Raw genomic sequence first — 6,091 nt, 5'->3', positions numbered from 1 at the left:
GTTAAACAGTAAACACAGAGCTCTGAGAATATCATTAACATTACTTACAAAATAAATGTTTCTGTGATATATCAGTGTGTGGCAGTCAAATCCCCCGAGGGCTCTAGGACTGAATTTGTCATCTGCTGTGTTTTAAACTGAAATATCTTTTTAGAAAGCTCTTTCTGGTTCTCTGCTCTGATTGACTTGTAAGAAGACTGGGATTTTCTCAATAAGATCTTCATTTCTTCTGGTTATGTGTCATGTCTTTATTGGGTTGACTTCATGAAGAGCTGGGAATATCTGACAAATATTTGGGGTCCCTATACTTGAGATATACGTTATAGGAAGCATGCCTAACCCCACTGACTACCTAGCCCAAGGAAGCAAAGTATAAATCTTGGGGCTTTAAGAAATAACTAACCACAAGCAAGATATTGTAAATCTTTTCTTGTATTGCTTTCTAGAAGAACATGGGGGAAAGCAATAACAAAGTACTTTGTAAACAGTCTGTTTCTCCCCACCCCCTTTTCCTTGAAATCATATGCCGCCTCACTTGGTACCACGTTGCAAACAGCTGGATTCTATCACTCGTCATGGTATTATTCCCACTTGTTGAATGTCCTAAAACCAAACACTCTAAAAGCAATAAAGAAGGAAAGAGTAAACATGTTCTAAATGATTCCATTTTCATGCTTTATGACTTTCTCATGATCATTTTAGTCATCTACCTGAAGATTTATTTTGAAGGCTAAGTGGTGATTACACAGATGAATCGCCCATTTGAAATGCCTTACTTTAAAACACAAGAATGAGAGAGTGAAAACCTGGAGCCTTCAAACTCCACATCCACCATTTGAGTAAATTATCTGACCACAGTTATAGGTCTGTTCCTTCATTGACAGAACAGAGTCGGCAAGGAGCAAGGTTGCTATCTGGCACATGTGAGTTCTCAAAAATCACAGGGAAGACATGATTTTGTTGTTACTTTTAAAAATTGCATAAAAATCTCATGCTATCTCAACTGAGAGGCATGTGACCCTTTTATTCCCCAGTGAAACTTGTTATGGTTAATAATACTTACTTCACAAGGTTGTCATGACAGATATAGATAAATCACCTAGCAGTAGAGTTAATGGTCAATAAATGTTCATTCTTTTCCCCTTGTGTTTTGTCTTTCTTCCCATTCTGTTTTAATATTTATTTATTTAGTTTATTATTTATTTTGGCTGCACCTGGTCTTAGTTTCAGTGTGCAGGATCTTTAGTTGTGGCATGCCTGCAGGATGGGAACACGGAGTCCTACCCACTGGACCACCAGGGAAGTCCCTCTTTCTTCCCGTTCTTAAAAAGGAGAAAAGTCAGCAGTGATCCTAAACATGAATATTTGTGGAATGGACTTAAAAACAGAATAAGAGGAAAGTCTCAGACTTTTTAATGATAAACGTAAAATGATAGCAAGACGTATAATGCCTTTCTAATGCTTTTTGCACAGGGAAAATATCATACGATTTCCCTCATTTTGAAAACACAGACAAAGAAGCATCAAAATGTTAATACCTTCCCTAAGGTAATACCGTACCTAAGATCAGATACAAAGAGAATTGTCAAAATCTCCAAATTGAAATTCTAAAACCAAATACATTATTTTTAAGATATTATTTGGTGTATTGTATCTGTGTCAGCAACCAGTAGTGAAATCACTAGTTAATTTTAGGTTGTGTTTTTCTTCTGTGCTTTTTTGTTTCTTTCTTTTTTTTTTTTTGCCGTGTCACGCGGCCTTTGAGATCCTAGTTCCCCGACCAGGGATCGAACCCAGTCCCCAGAAATGAAATCGCTGAGTCCTAACCACTGGATCACCAGGGAATTCCCTCTTCTGTGCATTTTTAAATGGATATCTCATTACAGGTTTAGATGAGGAAGGCAACAGGGCCTCAGGAGACCCAGAGTGGAGAGAAAGAATGAGGCTGTAAGCGAGCAAGTACAGGTGCAACTGCCATGGCTGTCATTGTGGAGAAGCTATTTCGTCTCAGTAGTTGATATCATTCTCCTCTGCCTCTTACTGAACTTCCTGTGTTTCTGTAGCTGAGTCTGTGAAACTTTATTCTCTGCTACTTTAGAGCCAGGCCCCACTTGCATAGCTGCCTGGGGTCTCTCCCAAGACTGCACTCTTCAAGACTGGTTCTCTTCCTAGTCTCCCTATTGCATTTGCTGGCGTGGCCCTCTGTCAACTTACACGTGCTTCACTGCTGCCAGGTTATTGCCCTCTGCACACAGGATGCTAACTGTGTGATCTCTGCTAGTCATAGGACACCCATTGCTTGATAGAGTAGAAAACTCATCAATGCCCTGTGACAGTGTTAGAACATCCCCCAGAATGCTATAAGTGGGTGACATACAGTGTCTGCATACGAAGATCTCTAAATATGTTCCAGGACGTGGCCTCATTCTCGACCATGGCCACCTGAGGGATGAGAATTTTGCTCCTGTCTCCAGGTTGAAGGTTTTCCAGAGAGTCACTTTGATCTAGTTTCAGAGGGTCCCCGATGGGATAGCTTTAATGTACCCCTATAGCTTGGATCCTGCTGCAGTATCCTCAAGATGTCCCTAATCATAGTTTTCTTGAGATAGACATCCTTGGAGGTTCTAAGACCAAGCCATGCTTCCAGATGTTCATGGATCACAGAGAACACCGGACCAGGCCACTGCCTTTCAATGCTTCCAAATAGCAGAGCAGGACGAACTGTACAAACGATCCATGTGAACATTTAGCCTTATTTGCAGTAAGGACCCAGAGAGGCGATCAGCCTGCTGCTACTTGGCAAAGTGCACTTCAATTTCAAGCTGATGTGTTTACTTTCCAAGGCTGAAATTGTTGTCAGCAATTTTTATTTTAAGTAGAAGTTGCAGTCACTGATCTTTTAGAATACGTCATATTTACAAAGGTGCATTTTATAAGACTATCCTGATGTGCTGTATGAATATCATTTCATTTATCTTTATCACACCTCTGTGAGGGAGAGTAGCCCATATCATCCTTCCCATCATCACCAGGCTTAGTGTTCAAATGAAAGCACACAAAGGCTTTCTAGAGAGCAGCACAGAGCTCACAGTGGACCCAAGAGTAGGCCGGTTAGGGTTGTATATGAATTTCAGCCTCCGGCAAAAGGCTGGGGGCATAATTCTATCAACCCAAGAAAATAAGACTTTCTTAAGTGTACTTAAGGGCAGAAGAAAGGGGTCTCACTACAAAATGTGCCTGTTGTGTTGAAGACACTTCTTTTTTGATTTCTTGTTGCTCTGGTTCTCCAGTTACCAGTTATTATTATCACTATAGAAAAAGAGTGGCAGGGAGGCACGGAGCCAACTGGACCGTGAGCCTGTGAAACTGTTGCAGGTCCACCATCTTGGACCTAATTGGTTCTAAACAGTTTATATTGTGTCCTCAACAGCTGTGTCATTCTTTTAAAGGTTGTGCCCTGCCCCCTTCCTGTCTTAAAATGTTGGTCCTGTTATTTGAAATACTCACCTGTCTCTAGATCAGAGACCAACATTTTTATTCGGCATCACTTACAAGTAATTAGGATAGTCCATTAAACATATCCTAAGAACCTTTTATTTCCAAGGATTAAATGAGTCTGATTTGACTGTTTAGTAGAGGTCTTGATAACTGTACAGAGTATTGACCAAAAAAGTTGGGAAGGGTGAAGGTAGTAGAAATTTATCTCTTTCTTTTACTCAGAAGTAAGGAAAAGAGTATTTATTGAGTATCTACATTGTACCAGTAGCTCTTTTAGATGAGCTCATTTATGCACGGAATTTTCAGTTATAATTACCATGCTATCTGCCAAGAAACCACGGCTCAGAAAAAATAGGTGACTTACTCAAGGTCACACAGCTAGTGAAAGTAAACTACAGAGTCTGGATTCAACCCAGACCTTTCTAATTCTTTTTTTTATAATTAAATTTATTTTTATTTATATTATTTAGTTTTGGCTGCATTGGGTCTTTGTTGCTGCTCACGGGTTTTCTCTAGTTGTGGTGAGCGGGGGCTACTCTTCATTGCAGTGCACGGGCTTCTCATTGCAGTGGCTCCTCTTGTTGTGGAGCACGGGCTCTAGGTGCATGGGCTTCAGTAGTTGTGGCACACGGGCTCAGTAGCTGTGGCTCACAGGCTCTAGAGCGCAGCCTTAGTAGTTGTGGCACACGGGCTTGGTTGCTCCGCGGCATGTGGGATCTTCCCGGACCAGGGCTTGAACCCATGTCCCCTGCATTGGCAGGCAGATTCTTAACCACTCTGCCACCAGGGAGGTCCCCAGATCTTTCTAATTCTTAAACTCCAGTTAAGAGCTGCTTGGGGATTGTCCTTATATGCTAATGTGAAGTTACTCAAGAATATAGCAGAAATACTCTTACCAAGAATTAATTGTATTTGTTCCCAAACCAGCCTTGTACTTGTTATTTGAATTATGTTATTTAATTAAATAATTAATTAATAACATCCTTCTGGACTAATAAAATAAAAATACAAAACAAAGAGGTTTACGTTTCTATGAAGACTAACTAGAATGCTTTGGAAATACAAACCGAGCAAGACCCTCTGGGCCCTTTTGGGTACAACAGTGATGGGGCAGGGTCCTGGTTCCTCCTTAGTGAATATACATAACAATCTGATGTGTGTCTCTGAGTTTTTCTACAGGAACTAAGGCCCCCACCCAGGTGGAGGATGACAACTTCAGGCTGAGCACAAGCACATGGACCCCAGACTGGTGGAAACCAGAAGGATGATTCCTGGAACACTGCCCTGTTGCCTCACTACCAACCAATCAGAGGAAGGTCTCACACCCTCCAGCCCTTCCCCCCAGATCTTGCCTATAAAAACTCTTCCCCAAAACCCCCTTGGGGTTTTTGAGCACAAGACACCCCTTCTCCTTGTATGGTCCTTGCAATAAACCTTCTCTGCTCCAAACTCTGACGTTTCGGTTTGTTTGACCTCAATGTGTGTTGGGCACACACTTAGGTTCAGCAACACTCTGTATTCTGGATTTCTTCCTGTTTTTATAGATGTGGTTCATCTTCTTTTCCCACAGTAGCTTTGCTCTTCTGCACAATTTCTACTCACTCTTCAGGACTCACTTTAGGTGTCTCCTCCTCTATGAAGTACTGCTGTTGCCCCTGGGACAGAAAGTGAGGTCTGCCTCCTATTGTGTCTCCAACCTCCATATACCTAGCCTCTGATACGGGGAACACCATGTGCAAAGAAGCCAAGGAGAATTTGCCAACAATAGATGGAAAAGATCAAAGGTCACTGTGCTCTTGGGGGATCAGGTGTGCTGGACCAGTGTCTAAGCAGCTGTGGACTTGAGGAGAGCAAAACAGGAAAAAAAACCCAGCTGTGGGACCCATCCTCCCTGCCTGAGCCATCCCCTGTGGGGATTTTTTTTTTGGTTGCACTGCGTGGCTTGTGGGATCTTATTTCCCTGACCAGAGATCAAACCATGGTCCCTATAGTTGACTCTCAGAGCCCTAACCACTGGACCACCAGGGAATTCTTGCTCTGTGGGGGATTATCCCATAAATGCTGAGAATCAGTTTCTTTCGTTCTCTTTTTATTTTGGCCGCACTGTGCACTGTATGTTTTCAGGATCTTAGTTCCCCGACCAGGGATGGAACCCAGGTCCCTTGCATTGGAAGCACAGAGTCCTAACCACTGACTGCAAGGGAATTCTCTAGAATCAGTTTTAATCTTGTGCTTTTTATCAGAATCTTCTCTTTATTCATACTGAATATCACCTTATTTTTTTGTATTTATATTAATCTGCCCAGTTAAATTATCAAGGGGAAATACCAAAAGATTTACAATTTCCCAGCAGCCTGACCTTGCCTTTTGGCCTTCTACAAGAACTATAAATTCAGTCTGGCAGCAAAGTGAATTCTCAAGTTTTTCTTATGCTTATACCATCTCTAAGACCAATGTAAACTTGAAATTGGTTATTCTTAGTGTCTGGCATTTATTCCATGAAGGTGGAGCATATTGGGAAATTATCACTAAATTTAATTTTTCTCATTCTAAAACTATTTACATAGATATCAGCTGTTGTTAAGAGGCTCCA

The 6,091-nt window shown here is 41.5% G+C and overlaps 1 long non-coding RNA gene across 1 annotated transcript; it reads left to right on the top strand.

Annotated features, from left to right (window-relative positions):
• The first annotated feature begins 1,742 nt into the window (after positions 1-1,742).
• LOC137223257 (uncharacterized) lies at positions 1,743-4,947 on the top strand. The gene is made up of 2 exons (XR_010942767.1): positions 1,743-1,955; positions 4,667-4,947. It is a non-coding gene; the product is annotated as an uncharacterized lncRNA (long non-coding RNA).
• The last annotated feature ends 1,144 nt before the right edge of the window (positions 4,948-6,091 follow it).

This window comes from Pseudorca crassidens, chromosome 4, assembly GCF_039906515.1.
Source record: "Pseudorca crassidens isolate mPseCra1 chromosome 4, mPseCra1.hap1, whole genome shotgun sequence".
NCBI lineage: Eukaryota > Metazoa > Chordata > Mammalia > Artiodactyla > Delphinidae > Pseudorca > Pseudorca crassidens.
This window is presented reverse-complemented; position numbering and strand designations above follow the sequence as displayed.